Genomic DNA, 27,146 nt, shown 5'->3' with positions numbered 1-27,146 from the left:
CAGCGTTAACTCGTAGCACAAAATCGTAAACTCGCGAATCAGATTCCAGGGATCTCGATCGTCGACGCCGAGGGTCGTCTTCGAATAATCGAAAGACTTGTTAGAGAAACGCTGCAGTCGTTCGGAACGACTTTTGTATCTGGCGACCGAGTGCCAGTAAATTGTAGAATCCTTCCACGAACTGGATAAACGTGTTCTTCTCTAGGGATGAGTCGTATGTTGACTGGAATTCTTGGATTTTGCTTCAACTCCAGATTTCTAGCGTTTTCTTGATAGTTTTTGGATTTATGAGGAAATAAGAGGATAAATTGTCGAAGCACGAATAGTGGTATATCGATTGTGTTTGGAAGGAGAAAATAGATTAAAAGAACGTAAGGGATTTGATACATTGTTATTAGTTTTTTCGAGCTGTGAGCGTAATTGGATTTATAGGTATATTTAGAAATCGAGTTACGTAAGGAGAGGAAATTGAATTTACGATATCACGTAGAATTCAATTTTATATTGAAATTTAATCTAATTTTGATATCGAATATTAGAGAAACGCTATCCCAAAGAAACTTCAGCCGATATGGAGCTTCGAAATAACGAATCGAGCGAATAAAATACGTGTAATTTGCTACTCAATACATAGCCATCTGCTATGAACATATATCACAAACTGATTAATTCGCGAACAAATTTTTCTAGAAAGAAAATCTTGCATTAAGAATTACTTTTAGAGGAATAACTGGATTGTCGCAATTTTTCTGACCTAATAATCTACCGCGAATAACGCAATTGTTTCATAATTCAGTTAATCTGATCTGTTAAGCAAAGCACGACAACCGAAATGCAAATATATATCCAATTGGCAAAGCTACGATTGACCTATTAATATTCTGTTCAAACCAGTGTGTATCATATCCTGCGCTATTGTAGCAATATTATTGTATTCGAATAGACCGCAGAAATCTCGCGCTTTTCAACTTACAATCGAGTAAACATCCAGCTGGCAACCCCGTGCTAATCGATGAAATCCCATCGTCCTGTGCAACGGAGATTAACCGTTCGATAGGCCGAGCAAAGTTCGGAGGTGGCCGAATTAACGAGCTATTTAGCGGAACACGCCAGGCAACGCAGCCCTTAAAAAGTTTTTAATCAAAACGCGAGACGAGGAGTAGAAGCACCGTCCACCGATCCAGCTTAACCCCTCCTCCCTCCTCTTCTACATATACGTACGTACATCCTCTCTTCTACTCCCTTGAATTTTATTTTTTACTTTACAACCGGTCCTTTGTGCAGCGACTACAACGTCGTCCCTGCAGTTTCGCTCGATGCCTCCTAACGAAGGCTCGATAAAAGGATGTTTATGGGTAAGCCCCGATCAAAGGCGAGTGGGCTGACGCGATTAACGAAAAGTCCGCGCAAACCCTCGGTTTCGGAGGATCTGTGGTCCATGCACAAAGTCACTGCGGACGTACCACCTTTATCTCTGCTCGAGACACAAGCGCATACACAATTACGCGCGCTGAAATGGTTATATGTACGTATGAACGATGGTGTGATTGTACGCGAAAGCTGGATGCAGTTCTTAGGCCGATGAGAGAAGTTGGAGCACGAGAAGCGAACCAGAGCCCTTGCAGCTTTAATGTCTGCTAGCTGATTATAATCTCGTCAACGAGTTATGCCATTAGAAGCAGGCTACGCCATAATGCAGCCGCGTACAACGCCACACCGGCCTTATCCGTTTCCATGGCGTCTTTCCTTCCTTGGTAGGATAGCTCTGGTTGTTGTTCGAGCCTCCTTGATCTCGGTGGCCTTCGAAAGTCGGAGAAGTCGACTCCTGAGAAAACCAACCAATTACGTGATTAAAGCGCCAACCCGTATCAAACAACGCAAATGTTTGCCGACGCTGTCATACGCAGCACAAAGACATTTGTACTCGCGACCTGTTTGTTAGCGCGGAATGTTGACTTCGTCTGGCCATTGCTTTATTCTTCGACGCGTTTCAATTTCACGAAGATACGTAACGTCGAAGCTTTTTCGTAAATTTCGCTAGGAACTTCTCGAACAAACCGATACTCGTTTCGTAAGAAAATAGCGTGTTTTAATGCGAGATAATAAATAAAAAAATGCTTGGGAATTATAATAAATTTTCACGGGCATAAGTTCATGTAAATTCAGAAGAATTAATAAATCATAGGGTAGTATAATAAAAGTATGTTAAACTGTAGACTCAGCAAGGATCTCTAAGCGACGTTCCGAAGTTAGGGGTTGCTGTCTACCATATACTATATAGCGGGGCTCGCGAAACTGTAGCTTAAGCTCATTTATCATTCTGACTTCTTATCAGACACATCACGAATTTAAGCAGAGTGGTCTTGAGACGTGAATAGGGTGGACGAGGGCTATCTGGCAGCACTCTTGGCTTTTGATAGCTCTTGTCCACGCTTCGCTATTCCTGATAATTCAAAGTAACATTTGATGGAACAAAATGGAATTTCCAATAGTGATTCATATTTTATATTTCGACAAAATAACTAAGTTCCTTCAGAATCATTTAACTGTCGATTCAGAAATAGTTATACATTTAGTAACAATAACATTAATACAAATTTTCGACGTTTCCCATCGAATTCACCCTTCGACAAAAAATCCAGTCCATATCTGCAAAATCTCAGAATATTAAGAGATCAAACGAGATATTTTTCTGTATTATCTTATACATTATTCGTATATTCCGCATATTTCGAATTTCCCATGCATAAACATTAGCGGTCTAATAATCGTAATACATTGCAGCAACGCTAATGTATAAACAATCCCATCTTTCTTGCAATCGCTTTTAAAGCGCTTAAAAATCGCTGTTACGTATCATCTACCATAGTCTGGATAGATTTTTGGGTGAGTAATTTCTCGCTAAGAAGCTTACTCGATTCGCGTTTCCGCTTGGAACGTAACGGGCTTACGACGCGCACGGGAGGAGAACGCCTCGCGTTAAGACACACGGTGTAACGATCGTTGGAAAGATTTCCAAGAACGCGTCACAAAAGAAGATTAATGTCGACGATGAGGAGGAGACCCTCTTAATTTAATCGCGAGAGGACGGGAATTTTAAACGCGCACTCGCGCCCTCCTTTTTGTTCCTGAACTTCTCGACGATAACACCGGAAGTCAAGAGACGCGGCCACGCTCCTCTTCGGGGGCGAAGAAGCCGGCGGATTCTCAAAGGAGGCTCTAACGGCCGGAAGGGTGAACGAAGGAACGCTCATTTCGGTTAATCACGCCACTTTCCAGATATCCCGCAGGAACAGAAGACCCGGTTTATGTAATTTTTCCTCGACTTTGATAATTAGAATCGGCCCGGGGGCTGCCCGCCAACCACTTCGAACCAAGCGCAAAGGCTTCCTTTGACGAACCGACGGTTTTCAGCTAGAATTTGAACATCTATCCTTATTGCAAGCTTGACACGATATTCTATTCTTCGGCTGGAAATTTATTATAATTTTCGAGATATATTCGCGATACTTTGTTCTGAGTTGATGCGAGTTCAAAGTATACGCTTGTTGCCATTTTTTAACGACGTTGCAATACCTTGGTTTTGGTTTACAGTTGGTGATACACATCGAGGAGGTATCTTCTATTTATTCTAATTTTTAAACAAGTTTATAATAATTTAGTTTGGGTTTCAAGGATTACCAGCATAAATCGACGTAAGGAAAAGAGAAAACCTTGACGCGTATGTTAAAAAAGAAAGATCGTAGAGTATGACATCGGAAGTAAGAATTTTACATTTCTCTACCAACGCTTTACGCTTGTAAATATTTCACGCTATTTCATTGCATATTTTCTTCGTCGTCTTTCGCTCTATTTAATCTTCTGCATTCGCTTCTTTCCGCGCATGAAATGGTGGAAAGTAATCTCTATTGGAAGAACGGGTTACTTGATTCTTCGTCGTCATTCACGTGACAAACGAAGAAAAACTTCATATCCGGATTGAGACTTGGACATTTCTTTCGTTTCCTTATTCTCGCTCGTAAGCGTTATCGCTTCCTTGGTATCGCTTTCCACCGACATTATCGCGATCGACCCAGCCGAGTCACCAGCTATTAAGTTGACGAACAGCGTTGAACAATCGAGTCGAGTCACCGCGTGGCGGACAGCATTCTTCAACGTCGGACGATATATTTCAAAAGTGCCGGCCACGTCCACGTTCCAGCACGAAAATACGATTCTAATCGGTGCCGTTCGAAACCGACTAAACATAGGTCCGTCGCGGGCGTATTTGCGTAACGGAGCCTCTCGATTAACTGTGTCCGCTCTTGTCGCGCGGCAGCAGCTGCGAACCGAGTGCAACGCGACGATAGAAGATGGGAAACGCTCCATTCGATCGGTATCTCGGCGATCGAGCGACCTCGAGACCAAGGTAGCACGACTTTACACTCGAAATCACGTGATCGTTATTAAAGATTGCAGGTTAAATTAGATTTTATTGCAGAATATACGCAGAAGACAAGCTATATGTAATATACTCGGGTTCTATTCCTTTGTGCGCCTTTATAAAAATATAAATTTGCGCAAATATCTGCAGTCCAGTGATAATTTAATCCAGTCACTGATCCCTGTTTTTAATTCTTCTGTTTTTTTCAAAGGTTTCGAATCGCTTTCTTCTTTGTACCTGTGCTGTGTTTTCTATATTTTTACAATGGTACCTTCACGATTGGTACCTTTGCTTTGCAGCAAATCACCGTAAGTTTTCCAATTTATATATCCTATTTAGATGACGGTGTCTCAGTTGCATTTCAGTTTCTTCACGATGCATTCTTATTCGTATCACATACCAGCAACAAGATACACGTAATTGAAATGAACGAAACTAATTTAGTTGTGTCAAAAGATACTGTCCTTGCAAACCAAAAACTATCTATCGCATGAGGGTTATATCTGCTTGATTGAAGCGTCGATATTATCAGAAATATGGAGGCAAAAATACGGGCATGGTTGCTGCAGCTGCAACTCAGCGAAACGAGAATCGCGCGATTCGTATCTTCCATATTCGATTCTGGCGCGGTTATGAGAAAGAAAGCAAAAGGTCGTAGAAAAAATGGCCGTAAAATATGACGCGCTAGTTAAGAGAAACATCAACCAAACGGCAAACTATGCAAACGTTCAGATATTCAGGTATTTCTATTAATTTCCATCTGATTCGCGCGAGTATATGAAATATCTGAAAATGTACTTTCCAATGTTCTTTCGTTTAATTTCAGAGCGCTTTTGGCTATATTCGTTCTTCTCCTTGGCTCCTCTTTCAGCGGTTTATTCAACGCAAAACATTCCTTCGGTAACCCTTGGGCTACGAAAGTTCCTGCGCACTTGTTAAGTTAACATTTTGCTTTTCTCCACAGTTATTACTAACTAACAAATAAGTTTACAATTATATAGTAATAAAACGGGCCGTAAATGGACAAAGATATTGCACTTTAAACAAGCAATTTAAAGAGCAAGCGTCAACTTGGCATTTATAATACATTGCTACGAGCCTATCAACTTTTTATATATTTTATTCTCCCATAGTTTTATTCCACAAGAATAGCAATTGCAAAATTTAATATATATTACATACATTGTGTAGTAGAATAATTTAAATGAATTTTTAACAGCACGTAATTCCTCCACAATATTGTCTTCTATGTTCTCGCGCTTGGAACATATACTAACGATCAAACACTTGGAATTATTATTCGTAAATAATTGGTTCTGACTAATTTCAAAGAAATAATTATAATGTCATTCGTAATTTCACATAGGAGAATACTAAATTGCCATTTTTTTAAATTCTCAATATCCACGGAATATGTATTGATTAAAAATTTGCAGCCGATATAGTACATACATTTAAGCTATCCATAATTGATGAAAATCCCGGAATGAAGTTATGAATATAGAAAGAAAATCTGGCGACAGAGCTTTCCAATCAACCCAACACAATGATAATAACGATACTATGCAATCCTCCGAAACGAAAGCAGCACAAAGTATTAAACCATCCCGGCCAAAGCCAGCAACAGACCGAAACGCTGGACATGAGAGTACGTTCGAAAAACTAGGCTGGAAAATTCAAGTCCCTTGTTATTTCTGTATAAGGATAACCCGGACACGTTCGCGGCGGCAGCCGGGGGCCAAATGGTTCGTGAGCTAAATTAAAAGCACGAATCGCTGGGAGCCAGCTTCCTCCTTTGATCCATCGGGCGACGTGGTCGACGGTTGTGTACGTGACGTTATTACGAAAATCTGGCCGCGCGACAGAGAAACGCAAAATCGAAGCTCAATGGCTCGCGCGATACGACCGCGCGACGAGGCCGATGGTTTCGCGCACGCGTTCGAATTCCCATTGCCCGACGTTCCGCGATGACGTTCCGAGTTTGCTTGATTTTCGCGTTGGCACAGCTGAGCGTGTGCGACCCACGCGCGTCGCCGAACCCGCGACAATTTACAACGCCATCGATGGCCCATGGATTTTCGAAAATGTCCCTGGAATCGTCCACCGTTTATAGCTGTTTCGTTGTTTCTTATTTTGCGTGAAGGAAGAGTCGAGAACTTGGAGCAAAAGATGGTATAGGGATGTATGGATCTTGTAATGTTGCTTGTTAGTCGATTGTTAGTTAATTAGTTTAGAGATCGATAAGATTGAGGAAGATGCCGGGGTTGATTTTATAGATGATTTTTGTGTGATTTTTAATTTGTTAATTGGGTAGAAGTTGTTACTTAATTAGACGGTTTGTTTCTTAAGTAAATAGGATTTAATAAATTTTATAAAACAACGAGGGATGCTTTTGTAGAAGTTGGATGTGTAATCCATTAGGTAGCTTGTTACTTAAATGTTAACAGTTTATTTTTTATTGGTTGCACGATTAAGAGTTGATACGATCGAGAAAGGAGTCGAGGATAAAAATTGTTAAATTTTGATTAAATCCGTTTGGTTCCTTAAAAATGACGATCGAAAAGTGAAAATATTATAAGTTTTACCATTTCACGTCTGTAGGGGAGTTTTTCGATATAATATAGTTTGGTAATATTGAAAAGAGAAACAGGTCCTTTAAAAATAGACGATATATCCATGAAATATTGTAGAGAAACAGTAGACCACAGCTGATGTTATGAAAATCAATATTTTTGGAGTTTTCTACAGGGTGACGAAAGTGTATATTAAATTCCAAAAAGAAACAGACACTTCTGATAACATAAAATACATCGACTATAAAAGTTGAAAAATGTTCTTTCCAGTCCTCGAATATAAATATTATATTAATTTGTCTTTCATAAAATTCGATAAAAGAATGTATAAAAAATAAAGTATTCGTAAATAAATCAGCTTTAGTTTATATTGGCAATCCAATTTTTATTCTCCCGTTAACAAGCTAAATAATATTTCTGTTTGATTTCGTTGTTATTCTATCTTATACCTTTTTTTTCCTCATATTTGATATTGTTCTAGAAATTTATCCCATAAGGAATACAAATATTTGAAAAACTTGACAATGAAATGGAAAAATTGATTTAAAAAAAAAAAAAAAAGAAAAAACGGAGACTGCAGGCGAATAAAAAACTACTGTTGAAAATAATAATGGAGGTTTTTTAAAAGTAGAAAAATATTCACGTCACTTGTGACATGACCTAACAATGTTAGGCTAATATCGTTGGACCTCCGCTTCAAACAGAAAATGTATGTAAATTTGGAGGTAGACGTTTTTGGATGAGTTCTATCATATTGAAGTTCAGTTAGTATATCCAGAATATTCAGTGTATTCGGGAAAGGGTCACTTGTGACGTCATTTGTAGTGGGAGTAGTGGCCTTGAGCGGTCAATTGATTTTGAACATGGACTAGTGTACAGTTACTATTGGTACAGTATCCTACGATATCATCGATGTTTACTATCGTCATTTTAGGAAATAACGTGAGATGGACTTACCGAAACATTTTATATATTTCTCTTAATATCACGTATTTTTATTTCAGAAAATTTTGCTTCGCGTAATATATCATACTTTTCACGTAACGAAAACGCGTACCATTGACAGGTCTAAAATCAAATAATATCGTTTAATGGAAAAACGTGATACGCATCTTAAAGAAGCTTTCCTAACGCTGCGATATATTTTTTACAGTAGCCGATAGCAAACGTTATTCAAATAACTGAAGCAACCTGTACACTAATGGCAACGGCAACGTTAGTAAAAATTTCTTAATAAAAAAATGGAACACTCGGTTAAAAAATGCAAAATCTAAACGCTGGAGAAACAAATATCCTTCGATTAATAAAGAAAGGAAACCTAAAGGCCGTGTCTACACTTTAAATAAACGCCTGCGAAGTCTCTCACTATACTGCGAATCATTCGAAAATATCACAAGGGAGAATGGCCGTTTTGCTTGTTCGGCCAGTTCCGCGAAGAAGCTTTTCAGGCCAGTAGGAAACGAAACGCTCGTGACGAAGAAACATCGTCGTCGACACGTTCTAGACGTGGCACCTGTTTCTTTGATCGCGTTTGTTTAAAGTAACCAAAGCATCGGTTGTCACTGCGCGTTGCGTGTGCCTGCATCCGCTTTCAAAGTGGCCGCTGGCCCTCGCCGTAGTTCCGTTGTTTTCTCAGTGTCCATCCGTATCCGAACGATCGTTTCCAAGCGAAATATCACCGGGCTGAGTCGAACCGTGCAACGTTCTCGTCATTCGCCGATGAAATTACCGGCGGCCTTCGTGAAATTTCTACCCACGGCCGGAACGTTACAGATTTTGCCTCGTTTTCCTTGACGCACCCCCGTGCGCACCCTGCGCGCTCTTCCATCGAAAATGTAGGTCGTAAAAGCCGAGTCGAGTAAACGCAACGATTTACAGCATCTTCTTCGCTTCGGTTAAAAAAAAAAAAAAAAAAAAAGCGGCGGCGATAAAAGTTGGATCGTTTACCGAGGATCCGAGTTTCCAGTTTCCTGGTTTCTTTATTTCGTGGCGTTATGTGAATGGAGGATACCTGTAGTTGTGTGATTTTTTATTCCTTTTTTTTTTTTTTTAATTGGGGTGGATGCTTCTTGTTAAATGGAAGTTGGATCAGGGATTCGAGCGTTGTGGTGTTTTACCGCGTAGGACAGTCGTCTGAAAGATACAGTTTGTCATTTTGAAATTCATGCTCAACCACTTATCCGTCTGCTATTTCTATCTATTTGACACGTAGAAGTTAGGAGATAGCATAGTCTTATTACACGTCGTTTTATTATTTGTGAGTGAAAGGAGAAGCTTATGCTTAAGCGTATTATTTTCAAGAAGGCATTTGCATTTAACTATTTATCTTTCCATTATATCGACCTTTTGACACCGAGAGATAAATTAAGTTGCGATTAAATTAAACGAAGGTTAGTCAAGGTACTGAAGAAAATTAAAACGTTGTTATAAGTCTACGGTTTTAGATCCACTACAGGTAACGTTTCACGTTCGCGTCTAATTTTGAACAATTTTATTTTTATTTTTCCCCCGTGCAAATTTCTGTATATTCCGTTTGACAAGTCGCTCTAAAAAAAAACTACATCGTTGCCACCGATTCCAGCGGTGACACGTCGAAACTAAACTAAAAGACAACCGCGCGAAATCTTGCATTAATCACAATATAACATGATTAAACATAAATCCGCTGAAACAAACAAATAGAGGATTCGAAATAAAAATGTGGTAAAATGTTATTTATACGATGCATGAAATTGATTCGAAATAAAACAGAAGCTCGGCGTTATTTTTATCCCATACACTTGTCACAGTTCTCAAATATCTCTCACGGTGACCCACAAATTTCTACGTCTCCTTCTCTTCCGTAACACAATAATTCACTTTCAAACTCTTGGAAATAGAAAGCAAGCTGTTCACAATGAGACGAAAAACGAGAAGGAAGAGAGACGGAAAATAAACTGAAAGAAAAATAAGATGAGAAATAATTGTGAAAACGCAATAATTCGGTCGCATTTTTCGCGGTTAAGGGGACAAAGCGTTCCAAGCGGCACGGCGCGCTGTCGGAACTTGGTTTCGAGTGGGCTCGTTGTACCAGCTAATTACAGGACGAGAAGAAATTCCGTCCGTAGTTCGTGGACATTACATTTCGCGGTGTCCGCATTCCACGGGTTGCGTAAGAAAACCATCCGAAACGAAACGACGTCGAGCATTAATCACATCGCGCGCCACCGAAGTGGACATTTAGCTTCTTTGACGGACAGGATTCGTGCCTTGGAAAAAAATACGCGTTCCTCGCGATACGTGGGTGTCAAGATGAATTGGACTGTTGTCTGGACGCGTTCGCCCTCGTAAATTGATTTTCCGTGACAGGTATTTTAGCATTCCTCTTTGTGAAAGCGTGTTGAAAGAACGTTTTATTTTTATTATTCGCTCGTTAAATTTGGAACCGCTGGTAGATGATGGTTTTTTTAGTAATGTAGGACAACATGTGCACTACTATCCATAAGTCATAGAGAATGATATATAAAACTTCTGCTTACAATCTTCCATTAAACTTACTTTATGTTCACGATCTATCGCTTTCTACTCTGGTTAGTCTTAATAACAAAATTACGAGAGTCTATTCGTGTCCGTAAAGAATTTTCATTTTTTACACAAAAATTGAAACTCTGTCGCTCTAGGAATTTGGATACCACCATCTCGGCGATTTCGTTTGCATACGACCTTCGATAATCTTCGGTGAACTGCAAGCTATTAAACTCTGAGAAACTGTACTTGCCGATTTTTCTGCGAAATCCTTCGAAAATGAAAACATTTTCGCTGAATAACGATCACTTGATAAGTTGTTCGGCAGGAAGAAGTACGTATTAAACATCTCACGATCAACGTTTGCTTCGTCGCAAGCAAATTATCATAATAACATGATAAATTGCCGGTCTACGCCATAAAAAGAATATTATATCCATCGGAATTAATATCCTTCCATGGCCGTTTTTTAACGTATCTATTGGTAACCTTGTTGTTGTCGTTTATAATTCATTCTCTGTTTCTCTTGGAACATACAATCCCATTTACTGGATCTAAAAAAACAAATACTGTCTCCAAAAAAACTACACTCTTTAAAAAAACACGAGAGAGAGAAAATACAGAGAACGCGTTACATAACCATCGTGACGAGAGGCGAGCGCAGAGATCGCGCCCTGAAAAATTGACAAAAGCGATAAACTCGTAGTTACCGGCGCGACGATCTCCGAGCTGACAATAAACAGCCGCTTAAAGCCCAATAAAAATGTACCCACCGTCAGCGTGAATTCCTGAACGATCACGTATCTTTTAAGCTTTTCAAGAGACATCCAGTGGGATTCTTTCTCGCGTAGGTCCAGCACCGACGCGTTAGATTATCCTCGTAATGCGAGGGGGTGCCATTAAAATTCACGCGAGGGACCACGTACGTGGCAAATAGGTTGGCGCCCAAAGGGAGAAATTTATCATTTGGGGCCATGCTGGTGTAAAACGAACTCACGGAACTAACAGTGGAAGGGAGTGGATGGAAGGAAGAAAGAAAGTTTCTCGTTTGCATCGTGATGAACGAACAGAAAAGAAAAAAAGATAAGGGCTGACGAGGATAAAAAATGGAGGGATAAAAGTAACGCTATGAAAAGAAGAAGACGTCCTACCTTGAGATGAAGAATGAACAGGATCTCGTCATTTTCTCGTGGGCCACTAATGTTTCGCGGCTTGGTGATTTAACTGCGCCACAAACTACGGCACGACAATGATCGCACGATCATCCGGCTTGCAAATGACACTCGTTATCTTTATCGGATGAGCGGTGCGCTCACGGCGCTCGCACGATCTGCTCGTTGTAACAACACGCTCGTGGCACCGAAATCTTCCAGGCGGGGGAACATCTGTTGGACCAGCAACGGCACACGCAGCTGACGGACGCAACGGCGTCTTTAATTGCCGTCCGACCACGGACATTAACGTTCCCGAGCACTCGTAAAACCAACGCTCGACCATCGACCGTACGCGCACACTGGCTGAGACATTCGATGGGACACGGTTATAGCGGAGATCTTTGCGAGGTCGAAGGAATCGAGATTCGATTTCCAACTTAGGACTTTGAATTTTATCGGTGGCGTAAAAATGCCACTTCGTAATACTCGGAAGCTGTTCGACGACGATGAACGATGGACGTTTAGAACCCTCTCACACTCTGTACACGATCGAACCTCTTCTTCTGGAGTCTAGCCTCGCGTCGAATCGCAGATTACACCCTGTGCCATACTTAACACTCGAAGATTTGGTTAAGATCAGTTTCGAGCGGATGTCCGAAGCCAGTCGCTTGGACCGGCAGCCGTCGTTTCGCTTCGAATCGAACACCATAGCATGGTAAAAAGACACAACAGTGAATGCTGCGATTGGTCACCACTGATACATCACGGCACTGTGGACTAGCACTCGCGAGCACTCGATCTATCCAGCTTCAGTCTCGAACCCTCGAATCTCTATCTCGCTCGAATGAATCGCACGTGACGGATCAGAGAGGGATCGATCGGCTTGGGGATCGATCGCGGAATCACTGACATCGCGTCGATCGACTAGCAATCACTTTCACTGTGCGCTGTTCCGCTCGTCCGCGAGCACACCGTTGCTCTCGCAGACTCCTCATCTTCTCCGATCAATCTGTCAGCAACGACGCCTCGTAATGCCTCGATATACGCGAACACGGCTGCCCGATTCATTCGTCGACACCCACGAGATCACTGCTCGATTCACGCATCACCGATCGATCACTCGTCACCTTGCATCGATCCGTTCTCTCTATGTCTACCCTCGGTTGACCGACTAACACCACGTACAAATAGGATCTCTATTCACGTGCACACTGAAATTCGTGAAGCTCGCGGAATTCGAAGGACGATCGCGGAGACACGAGACGAAAGTATGCTTGGCCTGTGACGCGCGACAACAAAGGGGCTCTGCGACAACAACCTGTTAATCACCTGGCGGCGTCTCGCGTGCACGAGGCACGCATCGACTGTAAGAAAAGCGCGATGATCCACGCCAGACTGACCTTGACTACCAGAAACCTCGTCAAACTCCTTTCACCAACACCTAAACTAACGCATTAGCTTTCTTTCATCGGTAACTCGAACAGATAGAGTAACGTCACACGCAGTCACACTTTAATCGAACGAATCATCGATCTTATCCCGATGTTCACATCAACGAGATCACTTTTGACGAGATCACTAAAACGAACACCGATGTCCTCGCCGGCTACTTTTCGCACCACTAGCTGACGACGTTTCGGGCCGCGAGTGACGCGGGTCGCGAGAGATGACAGCCGGCGGGTTGCTGGTGGCCGTGTTGCTGATGGTGCCGCTGGCAGGCCGAATATCACGCGCCGGTGGTAGCGATAATAGCGGGGGTAATGGTGGCGGTTCGGCGGTGCGATATGGTAGCCGGAGGTCGGCCGGTCGGTCGGTCGGTCTGGTTGGTGCAGGTGGCGGCGGTGGATGGATGTGCCAGAGTGCGGGCTTACGACGGAATGAGAGGAAAGCTCGGCTTAGGAGCGCTACAGCGTGGCATCGGCGACTCCGCGATGAGCGAGAGAGTTGCGCGTTATCGACCCATCCACGACGCTATATTCAACCGCCAGCACACGCTGCTGCTCTCCGCTCCGGACCGTACTACGCGCGCGGCGACGCGTACTACCGAGGAGAACGGCGCGTACGCGCTGACACCGGCTGCGCGCCGCTGGAACCGCCGGATCCTCCTCGTTCACGATCGAAATTTTTCCGCCAACGTGCATCACGCGACCACCAAGCGGAACGCTTTTGGATGAATGGAGAGATGAGAGGGTGAGTCGGTTTGTTTGGGGTGGTTTCAGGCGACAGTTTCAACGTAGTGGTGGATTTTTAAATTGCTTGGAAGATGCGATGTGATGGATATCGATGTTGGTGGTGAATGAACGAGGAAGATGGAACAAGGGAGAAATTTTTTACTTTGCAGACAGCGAGGGTTAAAATAAAGCCTAGGGAAATATGGATATTTTTAAGTGTCAAAATAAGTTGTTACGTGTAATCGGTAAAGTTGAGAAATTTATAAAATTCTTTAAACCAGTACGGATATATTATATACGCTTTTTTGTACTTACCTCGTTTTTCGAAAAAATCCTGTTCCATTTCGAATCCTGTTCCTTTCTCGAAATCGTCGTTCGCGAAAGACGGTATAATTTAAAATGATAATGGTTTTTCAAAGAATTATATTAATGTGACGTATAGAATGTATTTGGTATAGTTGTAAGTACAGGAAGTATTATTTGAAGGTATAATATTGCTAAAAGTATCTAATCGCTTATTTATTTTTAACAGGATGCAATTACAAATACAATGAGCAATTGTGACTTTATTCTTGATTATCTTTATTAATGTGAGCTTTGTTTAAGTATTTTAGTAATTAAATACGCGTATCTAAGACTACTTTATTTCAAAATTAATGTTACGACGTTATTTTAATTTCATGGCATTTTATTTCAGTAAAATAATCTTCTTACGAAGAAAACTTTGATCCTCGTTGTATGCGTTAAGATTCAAGTATGTGCTAAGCGCTCGTGTGAAGGTTTAAGTTACAAGATTCTAAATCCTTTTCAGACGTGTCCGACATAGTTTAGTATCATTCAAATATTTATACGTGGAATCTTCGTTGGAAATATGGGAAACTAAATGGCACGGCCTGTAACTTTTAAGCTACAGTTATTATCGATTTTATGCAGGCTCTCTGAACAGAGCACGATCTATAAACCAGATATTTAAAAAGCAGCATGAATGAAACATAATCCATTAAAGCAATTGAATATGTTATGATACAGAAATGTTGAAAAAACCAGACATTTCATCTACTACTTGTCAATAAAACATACGTAAAAATGTTCTGCGATATGTTCAGACACAGCCTACGACATTACATTCGATCTAAAATTTATATTTACAAAACTTCTTTCGTCGCTCCAATCTCACCCCTTACAATTATACTTCGCATCAGCTCATATAAATATGCATTCGTACCAAATGGAACGAGACGTTAGACTATGGATATGGATATAAAATAATAGACGACGATGCTAACAGAATTGGTAACATAATTGGGAAAATGTATAAAATATAAAAGATAAAATAAATGGTACAACATTTGAACAATAAATTATACCTCTAATCAATTTCTATCTCTTTGCTTAGTATCGCTAAAAATATAAATTTGTATGAACATCTATTTTACCAACCACTCTATTCAATGATCTTAAAATTTCACTTCATATCAGGATGATCACCTTGCTTTATACTTTCCTTTTAAAATTTACAACGTGTTAAGTTAAGCGTTAAATTGTAAGATCTGCCTTCGTAAAAATCTCACGTCTGAAATTACGTCGACGATCATCGCACTGATTCCACTAGCAATTTCACACACGAGGACGACGAATCTACGAAGCGAACCGCTCGCTCGCGGCGCGCGGACAACGCTCGCGTTGAAATGAAATTCGTCAAGCTGGATCGACCAATCGGCCTACTTTTAATTACTTGAAATTATTCGCCGCGATTCGCGTCTTCTTCTTTGCCCTCTTATCTCGTACGCGTCTCGCCAATCCCTTTGTCCGATCTTTCGACTTCTCGAGAACCGCTCGATACACGCGCCAACGCACTTTTGTCGTTCGGAATTTCTCCTTTTCGCGTTCTATCCTGTTCGCATCGATTTACGCACGTGCACGCGTGTCGCATCTATGTGTGTGGGTATGATCGAGCAGAGAGAGCAGCGTCGAGAGGCGGGAAAAATGGGTAATTCGTCAGCAATTTCGCGGCTTTGTACGGACGAAGCCGCGAGGGGAATTGAAAAGGGGCGAACCGTTTCTTCTTCGATTGATTTTTTAAGCGGACGAATTTATCCTTCCCGTTAATCGACTTCTTTTTTACACGGCCGTTAACGTTTCTCTTGCCGCGTAACGGAGGAAAACGTCACCGAAGGAGACGAACTTTGACTTTTTGTCCGACTACGATTTTCCTACGAACGTGGACGGAACGGTGTTTTTAAAGAGAATTTTGTACCGTTGGCGAGTTGGTTGGTTAAAATCAATGCTTTCGAGCAAAAATTTATTTTCGGATAAAGTCTTGGGAAATTGATGAAATTGTAGATTGCTGGATTTTCTGGGTTTTGTTAACAGTGTGTTTTATATGCAAGTAAGAACACGTAATATTTATTTATATACATAACGTACTATATCGACGATTTTAATCAAGAAATTAATTATTCTTCGAATATCTTTTAGCGCCACGTTGCACTATCAAACTTGCTATTGGTATCATTTAGTTATTACATTATTTAGTGGCGTTATCCTGATAAGTACAGGTGATATTCGTTTTATCCACGATTTGCATCGCTAGCATAAAAGTTTTAAAAAATGGATTTTGTCTGAGCAATCGTAACACAAAGGCCACCGAAGGAATGTAAAAGTAAATACAACTGACTACAAGTTACAGTAATATTTCACAATATAAAAAATATCATAGTAAGAGAACTTTTTTTTACAGAATCATATATTCGAAAGTATACTTATAACTAGGAAAATACCTTTCTCAAACGTTTAAAGCTTATAATAATTTCTCTACACGTTTCCACTTTCTTTGCGCCTTTCTGAAATACAACGCTTTGGAATATATTCGCCTAATCGAAAATCTCCAGATCAGAGAATCGAGAAGCTGATTCCTACTACGTACACAGGATACGTACGATTTTATCGCAATATACTTACGTAAGACGCGTTTCGGATCGTTTCACAATTTCCAAAAGTCTATGGTTTTACGGCTCGATGCAGTGGTATTGTGACGACCATTGTGCTGCGATCGTTCGATGCGCACAAAGGTGGTGGGTCACCGATAATCGGGAAAGCTCCCGATGGAAATGGAAGGGAAGAAACGAAAAGCGAGGCCCAAAAGGTCCGGCAGAAGGTCTTCTGCTTTTGAGGATCAAAATGAAATCGTCAATCGGAACGTGAATGCACGCGCATAGAAATGTCCTCTTCAATGAACTTCTTTAACCGTCGCGAAATGGACGCAGTCGAGTTTGATCTCTCTCTCTCTCTCTCTCTCTCTCTCTCTCTCTCTCTTGCATTTTGTGGTTTCAGTAAGCGTATATCTACGTTCTATTTCTGTTGATGTTACCTCTTTTCAGTGAAATGTTAAAGATCAGTAAAGTGCATGATAAAATAGTAAATAATTGGAGATAGTTTACCATTTCACGTACGATATACACGTATGTACGTTACATGTGGATGCGCAAATCTATAAATAAATTACTACGATGTTTGATTGAGAGATAAATATATTTGTTTCCGATGAAACTAATTGCAGATTTTAGCGAAAATGAATTACTATTATTCGTGATCAATAAAATATTATTTTTCTTATAGGATAAAAACAGTCAGTCCTGAAACAGTTAAATTTATCATTTAGTTCGTAAAATTGCAAATAGCAAAGTTAAATGTGATTGAACATTAGGTCTACCTACTTGTAATATGCAGGGTGACCCACAAAATTGTTTCAAGTCACAGTTCTTTCTTCGGTACAAATACATCTTCGAGAAGATATTTTCTGATTACTTTGCTCTAGCACTTTTTGTACAAGTTCTATAAAAGATACATTTATATATATAATATATATGTGAACGTTGAAAAATCAAACTCCTATGTGCAAGAGAGAATCCCGAATTTCAAAAGGATACATCGAAAGGATCTACAGACACAAAAATTTGATTGGGAAAGAAAAAGAAGAAAATTCAACGTTTCACGTATTTTATTACGTATTACAGCTTAGTACGTACAACGAAGAATCAAATTATAAACAGAAAAGAAAGAGAAAAGAGAACACATGGAAATCGAAGTATCGTTAAAGTTGAAATTAAAAATACTTTTTAAAATGGTGAATTGAACAAATTTCAACGAACGAGGGAATAATTTTTTCGCGAAAATTGGCCAAAACGATTACGCGCCAGCATGGAAAAAGGTGACACAGGTGTGAACGGGTCGGAAACAGCGACGAAAGCCGACAACGATATTGACACAAGCTTCAGTTTAATTTCTCCGTCCGGTAAACATTGGTTTCCCAACCACGCGGAGTTACGTGCACCCCACTCGTGTCTTGTTCGATCGACACGGACGTCGAAAGAATCGAACTTGACCAGGAACGAAACGTAGTCAGCCTGTCGCGCGACAAATTTGCTCGTTACTTCGCCAGCCATTACGATCGCGTCGGTTTGCGAACCGAATGGGGACGTTTCGCGTTTTGCTCATCCGGACCAACGAGAAGTTTCCATCGTAAAGGGAAAAAAATTCACCAGTGTAATTTCAGAAGCGAGTTTTGTCCGCGGTGCATTTAAAATCGATGAATTTTTGATCGGTCATGATGGATCGAGATTCGTTGATGAAATCTTTGTCTCGTTATATTGCTGATTCTGCGGTGAAAAATTGATCCTCTACCTTACAGGAAGAATGTCATTTTAGTCGAAAAATTATCGAATATACATTTATATAAATGTTGTGAAATTTGAAAGAAGAAGGTTAAAAAAACGACTCTCTTTTTAACATCTTAATTTTTGTTAAAATGTCTTGTTGTGTAGTTGTAGTAAATAGTTGATAAAAATTGAAAGAAAACGTTCATAACAAAAATATATATTTTTATATAGATTATAGAATAAGGTAGATGTTCGAATGAAATAAATAATACACAACACAAAAATTATTTTGTGGTTACAAAAAAGACGATATTTTCTCTCTTCAAAGAACGAAATTTTTCGCGTATTCTATCGAATTTTCCTAGAATTTACTTCCAATTCATCAAAGAATATCTCAATCTATAGTTAACGATCTACGATCGCTCTTTCACGTGTCCACCTTCACTTCGATCTTTACTCTAGAACATCCAAGAACGTTACTCTTTCCTCTACTTCTCAGCTTTCAATGGTATTCTCAATTATCTACTCAAATTATATTCCCTTTTCGTTAAGTAGAAAATAAAATCATTGTTAGCAATATATTCGTATTAAATACGGCATATCACTCATGGCGGTGGAAATGTACAGAGCAAATGTTCATGGAGCGAGTTTACACGACGCGAAAAATATTCCTCGTGTATCCCGGCGAATGTTGGCCGACCGAACTTTCGTTAGAGGAAAAATCGGTAACGAGGGAAATACGCTCGTACCTCAACGAAACACGCTCGCGGCCACGGCGAAATTTATTTATCAGCAAGCGTTACGATATCTCGAAACACGGCGTGCCGCTGTAACAACCGTGTCTCTGAAAAAGTGTCGGTACATACTGATAACGATCACCCCTCTGTATCGCGGGTTATTAATTAATGCGCCGCGGGGCCGGTTCGCCAGCCATAATCGGTGAATTGACGCGACGAGCTTGTCTGCTGTGGTCTTGTTTTATATGTGCGCGCGTATATTTACGTCTGAAGATCGAGAGAAAAATAGCAGGTCGTAGTTCATTTTTGTCAGGATCTGTCGTATCAGGGAAACGCGTCAGATAATGTATTATCGTGAAAAATTTGACGATTTAAAGAGAAAGTGAGAGAATGAAGAATATTGTTAGGAGAAATTAATTTTCCATGCGCGTTCACCGATATTTAACTTTTAATACCTTTCGCGGCGATTATGTGAAAAGATAAAATAATGTTTTTACCATATTACTACTTGATACCTTATCAAAAGTATACCCATTGTGTATGAAATTTTTGTATTCACATATGAAACTATTTTTGAAGAAAGTTTCTGTAATTGAGAAAATACCTACTTGTTGTTAATAGAAAAAACGCACACTTTTTTACCTGACCGATTGTTGATTGTTAATCAATATCACGAGAGATATGTATTTTTACATAGTCAACATACGATGTGTTAGAAGCTTGAGCGACTATGTTGTGTTACTTGTTTCTCTTCTCCATTTACTATTTATTGATAGTGACATTCATGATAGTCGTATAAATATACATTTACGATTATGAAGTGGAATGTTTGTTTCATCACAAACTAATCATAGAGTCACAGCCTACTCTAGCTTTATTCCGGTTCTTACTCGGTTTAAATGTCAAGATATTCGTCTGACTCGTTCGTCTACCATACACGCAGACAAAAGAGTCGCAAACAAACGTTTATAGCCATCAAATAATTTCGGACTGAGAATGTATTTGAAATCTGGATATTTTTTTTATCAAGTTTTACATATGCTTCTGATTTTATGAGAAAAAGAAGCGATAAATTTAGCAGAAATTTAGAGGAAAATTTCATTTAGCATTATACAAGCAAATGATAATATAGTGTATGAAAATATGTTTTCGTGTAGGGAAGGATATTTTTGATTGCAATCGGCCAGACAATAAAACGATAGAAATTTTATTCGCAAATAATAATATTATATGTAAGAGAATTTGGTTGGCCAACGCTTACAAAAACCACGTTAGCATAAAGCTACGTTACAAATTATGAAACGGCGCATTTAATACCAAACGTCCGACGATTTACTAATCAAATTTTCAGAGACGGTAATTTGACATATTTGATAACGTTCATTACTGATCCACGCAATTGTAAGCTTCGATACAATTAACTCTGTGCATCGATACGTCGGTAATTATTTAACGTTACCTTGCCGCAGTAGAACGATGCATGCAAATTTATCATAAAACCTGGAAATCTGTTAATTCCAGAATTCAGCTCGCTATCTATATTATTTCTATGCTTTGATACCATCGATGTAAAAAACAATCGATATCGTCGACAGTTACGATTCTTGCAATTAACGTATGTGCAACACTCTTTATGAAGTTTATGAAGTTTGTATGTGTAGCACTCTTTATGAAGTTTCAGAAAGTATACGTTACATAAAACAAAAAAGATGCAACAAAAGAAGGAATGTGTAGCGAAACAACAATCCCAAATAAGTATCAGAAAATCCGACAGGTTTCGGATCTTTTATAATTATTAATAACATACAATTATTTTGGGGAAAATTAATGTTGACTTTTATTGAGAGAGAAACATGATCATTTATTTATTTTCATCGTACCTTCATAGAAACTGAAATATAAACTTTATGTACGCACCGATCTTTGTATCTCTTATACTCGTTTCACTGTCTGTCGTACGACGATCTTCCACAGTCCGTGATGCAACGAATTTTTTCCAGCGCTTGGTAATTTTCTACCATCAGGCCAGTGTATCTGCTCGGTGTTACATATTGTACACGCTTATTAACATTTCGAACAGCTGTCAATCACGCGGCTGTCCAATGAACAAGCATCGTTGCGCCAATTTATATAGAAATAATGCAACGAGGTAACGTTATCCCGGGCGAAAACAATGCGCCGGGGCAAAAGATATAATTAACGGAGCTTCTGATTTAATATGCGCCGCTTTAAAGCAACATCAATGGACGGTCGACGAATGATTTGCAATTAATGCACTTGACGCGTTGCTAATGTCGTTCCTATTCGAGCGTCATTGTTTTCGCTATTACCGTCGTTACTATCGTCATCGTTGTCGTAATATTCCAAAAAGGAATTCGATATATATTAAATACGTCTGTTTAAAATTATCTTTGTAAATTTAGTCGAAAATTGGTGATCGATGTGTCACGACTTGTATAGCGAGTTCACCTAAAACGAATATTTGAATTATGGATAGCGGAGAAAAGAAAAAAGAACTAGGGGAAGTTTATATAATTTCAAGGTTTAGATACGTTCGATGAGGGTGGAAGAAATGGAAGAAGCACAAAGTCATCTTGGAAGCCATTCCAAGGTCATCGTCATTCTTTCTTGTCACACGTCAGCATATACGTTTTTAAAAGCACACCACTCGATTTTGACGTCGTTTGATTATTTAGAAAAATTTCCCTCTGAGATGTCATGAATCTCTATCGACCTAATTCTAATAATAATAGTCTAATAATAATAAGAGGGTATATGCATAACTTTCAGATTTAACCTAAAATGGTAGAATAAATTATCGCAAGTTCTAATAAATTTAATACTGCTTTATATTATCATAACGTTCAATTTTATATTCGTATTATATACAAGTACAAACTATAAATCCTTCTTTCAGTGAGCAGGTCTACGTAACATTTCGAACGTTAAAATTCATTTCTCGTCATATTAATATAAATTATATAGATACTGTAAATTTCCACTCGAACCAAAAATATCAACTTTCAAACTACTTCGGCCTTCCTTCGGTTTTCCGCATTGTCTCTAATTTGTTTTTAATATCTTCTTTATATTCTACCATAAAGACAATAGGCGAAAGACGATTGGACAAAGAAGAGACACGGGGACGCGGTAAGTCGACTCGTCTCATTCTCCTTGCAATTCCAAGAAGGCGTATCAACTGGTCGCACTCGGTTGTCGCGTCGTCGACGATGTCGGCACCTTCTTCTATTTTCGATCGGCGAGTTGCATAACCAGACTCACCGAGGAGAAATAGAAACAGGGTGGGAATAGAGCAGTCGAGAGGAGAGCGAGTGTACGTTTCGCGGCGAGTACGTTTGCCTTTCGACCAGCTCGGTTTTTCCACGAAAAACGACCGTATAGATTGCCCCAGGAATGTTTCACATCGCGGGATATTTTACTTTTTGATCAGACGAACACCGAAATGCTTTTAGTAAGGAGCTCTATCCGGAAGAGATGTTTATTGACATATATTATTTAAAATGCTTCAGGTAATATTTAAAATAGTTCATACCGTTAAAATTAATAATATCCGGCTCTTTTACCTTTTCTGAGCATTGTGGTTAAGCGTATCGTAAGTTTGCTGGAGGAACAACGTATTTTAAAAATAGTCGCCTCTGAGGTATTTGCAAGAATTGATTTCAAAAGTGTGTCACTTGGTAGAATAAAAGTGTCGTAGTTACTTAAGAACGCTATTGAACAACTTAAAATACAGCTTTAATAATAAACAATACGCGTGAATAATATTTTATTAGACACCTGCAAAAAGTTTGTTAATTAAATAATCAGAGAGAAAAAATACTTTGACCGTTAAATAGTAGGATAATTAAAAATTTTCTACTCTAATCTTTTCTCATCTACTTCAAACTGATTTTTTGTGATATTTTCTTCTCTTATCGGCATTATTCTTCTAGCAAGCTGACGATACCACTGCGTGAGAAGATTATATAATTGTTGATTCACTAAACTTAACGTGGAAACATTTTCGTTCATTTATATGGTAATAAGACTCTACGAAAGAGAGAAAAATTCTAAAAATGAAATATTTATTTCTCCTGTTTTGTTTCCTTCTTCGAGCAACGCTCGTAAGTAGAATAAGACGCTAGTCAGACACTGAAGCGACCTTTCTAAACGATCGCATAATAGAGACGCGTAATAGATCCTTAATAATATTTCTTGCCACACACGTTATAGTAATTTCCTTGATACTCAACATCTATTCACACGTTCCTTCGTAAACGTGAAATATCCTTTACAACCGCTATTCCTTCCAACGAAAGCAACAACAAAATTCTGAAATATTATTATTTCAACAACTTTTCACTATCGAAATGAAAAGAAAGAAATTGAGAAAGAATTGAATGAAAAAAATGAACTTCCAAGAGCGCGATGGAACAATCAGTTGAAAACTCTGGAACAAGCAACCGTCGAAATTTTTAAATTCTTCTAGCACGCGTTTCGATCGCTTTCGCGTAACGAACGCCTGGAGGCAACACGAATTCGCGAACATTTTGCATAATTCAGTCGCGGTGTATTGTGCAAGGTAATAAAGGCTGCGAGTTTTGATCAAAGGATCTTCTTCACCGGAAGCATGGCTCGTGGCTCGCTATATCTATGTTATCACGTGTACAGAAGCAGGAACGATGATGCTGTTGCGATGAGTCGTCGATGGATGCGCGATGCGGACCGCGTAATCGAATTTCACGCGATGCTTCGCCCCTTTTTCCTCGCGACAACGTGGCCAGGCTTGAAAACTAACGGCTCGAATAACCAGTTCCTTCGTCGACAGCCACGCTGATCGTCGGAAGAACACGAAGATTTATCGTGACGGGGATCGAACAGGAATCGAGTGATGTACGAGGCTGGCCGAGAGAAAAGAGACGCCGTGGCAGCTTTTTCGAACCTCCACCGACCATGTTTTCTCCGAATCTTTCGACTAGAGATTGGTTTCAAACTTCGGTTGTGAAATTTTAATGTATGACGTAATACTATCTTCTATAAGTAGCCTTCACGATAAAATTTGGTTCTTACAAATTCGTGATTTCCTTCGCACAAGCTTTCCAATTTCATGGTACGTATTAAACAAATAATATCTACTCGCGCGATTTTCAAAATTTTCACCGATCACATTTAGGCTACAGAAATCTACTTACAAAACCTGCACGTCTTGAAACTATCCAAAACAACGTAACTTAAATAATATCTATTAGCAACAGTATCTTATCTAATCGCACTTTATCCTCGTGATTCATTCAAATCTTCTACATCGTTCCAAATCTATCTTCCACGGTCCAATGTTTCTTGCCTTAGACTTTAGACGATAGAAATCTCCTTACAAGACCTACATTCGCCCAAAAAATAATCGAAACAACGTAACCATCGACGTTTCTCCTCCCTTGCGAATAATATTCTCAAATCGTAGCCTCGTGTCGGTCTAGGTCGAGCATTCGTCAAGCTTATCGTTGGTTCGTATCTTTAAATCCAATTACACGGGCGAGGCACACGCGTCGAGCAACGATAGGCCACAGGTAGAGAAGGCTGGCTTCGTTGGCCATCGATCACCGTAGATCGATCGTTCGCCAATCAATCGGATCGATCAAACCGGTTGGAGATCCGGTGAAAACGGTTTACTCGCAACGTGTAACACGCGCTACTGGAGAACGGATGCTCGCACTTGGACGAATTATATATGCAGGATATAATAAGCTGCCGGTCCTCGAGATATCGACGAGTTATGGCCACCCTAATGGGTTCATAGTGGTTGATTTATAACGCGGGGTCGAACGCGTTTCCCTCTGGCTGGCGTGCGCCATAAAGCCGGTCGGGACGAGCTGGGGGGTTTCGCGACGACATCCTTGGCCCTGTGATGACCCGCGTCAGCTTCCGATTTATTGCCCGCTCTCAAAAATGTATTACGCCTCGTGACGGATGCGCCGCTGTGACCAGCCCGTCACGAACCTCTGTTTCCGGTTGGTTGCTACGTATGGTTGTGCGTGAGTTTGTTGCGTGATTTTTGATTGCAGATTTCATGGGGGAATTTAGAGCGCAGAGGGTGCTTTTGTTCGAGGATTTTGTGGTTGTTGGAGGGTTGATTTTTAAAGGATGTCAGCTACGCGAATGTTTGCTGAGTTTCGGAACAAAGTACATTATGATAAGTTTGGAACACGCAATAAACCAGTGTACGTATTTTCTCTATACCGTGGCCTAGAACTAGAACATAAAACGTGTAACAAAAATGTTCACGTCTCTATTACTTGCTCCCTTCGGTATCGCGTAAATAACGTCGATCTTTCTACAATTGAAATACAAGTGAGTACAGTAGATGTACATGTTATCCATTTTCACGTTGCACAACCGATACGTAACGTACTTCAAACAGATTCTACAAGAGTTTGAAGTAGACTCTGGGAACACAAGTGTCGACGAGATAAAAATAGGTTAAGCTATCTTTGAGCAAAATAGACTCGGTCAATAAAGAGAATTGATAGTTTGAAATAAAACTCGAGTTTAGAATAGCGTATCAGTTTCGGAATGAAGTTACGTATTACGACAATTCTATTATATTTACCGTTAATTAGAAACAAGGCAGATTTTCATTTTCCTAATACCCACGTTAGGCCTCAGATATAAAATAAAATCTCTTGAAAATGATCGGTTTGTCCTATTACACAGCATCTTTCCGCGCATTTCGTCATACTTAATACCTACAACTTACATTACATTAAATACAATTACAAATATTGGATTGTCCGGAAAGTGTCTTTCTTTCACAGACATGTTTTTTACAACAACGCGTCTTTATACAAATATGAAACCTAATCCGTGGAACGTTGTGATCTGTATTTTGATAGAACAAAATGAATCATAATTCGATAAAATAATATAAAACGGAAAATTTTGTGCATCCATCATTTCCTTGTAAAACGAAAGAAATTTTTCCTAATATATATTGTAAATATACCGTTACAACATAAAACGCGTTATTCGTTACAACATACAATTACCAACTCCGAATCGAATACAACTACAACACCACTCGTAAGGCTCGATACAAACCGAAGCTATCCTTTGTATATCACACGGTCGTTCCAATAACAGTTTCCGAAAAACGCGAATCTCTATCAGTATACTTCCAGCAATTCACAATCGTTGCTTTCATTGCTTTTCGGACGACCTAATATATATTGTAAATATACCGTTACAACATACAATTAGCAACTCCGATTCGAATACAACTACAACGCCATTCGTAAGGCTCGATACAAACCGAATCTATCCTTTGTGTATCACACGGTCGTTCCAATAACAGTTTCCGAAAAACGCGAATCTCTGTCAGCATACTTCCAGCAATTCACGATCGTTGCTTTCATTGCTTTTCGGACGACCTAATATGTATTGTAAATATACCGTTACAACATAAAACGCATTATTCGTTACAACATACAATTAGCAACTCCGAATCGAATACAACTACAACACCATTCGTAAGACTCGATACAAACCGAAGCTATCCTTTGTATATCACACGGTCGTTCCAATAACAGTTTCCGAAAAACGCGAATCTCTGTCAGCAATACTTCCAGCAATTCACGATCGTTGCTTTCATTGCTTTTCGGACGACCTAATATATATTGTAAATATATCGTTACAACATACAATTAGCAACTCCGAATCGAATACAACTACAACACCATTCGTAAGACTCGATACAAACCAAAGCTATCCTTTGTATATCACACGGTCGTTTCAATAACAGTTTCCGAAAAACGCGAATCTCTATCAGTATACTTCCAACAATTAATGATCGTTGCTTTCATTGCTTTTCGGACGACCTAATATATATTGTAAATATACCGTTACAACATACAATTAGCAACTCCGAATCGA

General features: G+C 39.6%; 1 protein-coding gene and 1 long non-coding RNA gene across 5 annotated transcripts in view; one reads left to right on the top strand and one right to left on the bottom strand.

Annotated features, from left to right (window-relative positions):
- Positions 1-27,146, bottom strand: part of LOC132912642 (uncharacterized) — a 609,022-nt gene that overhangs the window by 426,787 nt on the left and 155,089 nt on the right. The window contains exon 1 of one of the 4 annotated variants that reach the window (XM_060970234.1): positions 11,652-13,810. The exons of the other annotated variants lie outside the window; for them this stretch is intronic. The gene's annotated coding sequence lies outside the window, so the exon portion shown is untranslated. Of the gene's footprint in view, positions 1-11,651; positions 13,811-27,146 lie in introns of those variants that run through there. 4 annotated transcript variants of the gene reach the window in all.
- LOC132912674 (uncharacterized) overlaps positions 1-27,146 on the top strand; it is a 110,503-nt gene that overhangs the window by 51,218 nt on the left and 32,139 nt on the right. The gene's annotated exons all lie outside the window — the stretch shown is intronic.

Source organism: Bombus pascuorum, chromosome 12 (genome assembly GCF_905332965.1).
Source record: "Bombus pascuorum chromosome 12, iyBomPasc1.1, whole genome shotgun sequence".
Lineage (NCBI taxonomy): Eukaryota > Metazoa > Arthropoda > Insecta > Hymenoptera > Apidae > Bombus > Bombus pascuorum.
This window is presented reverse-complemented; position numbering and strand designations above follow the sequence as displayed.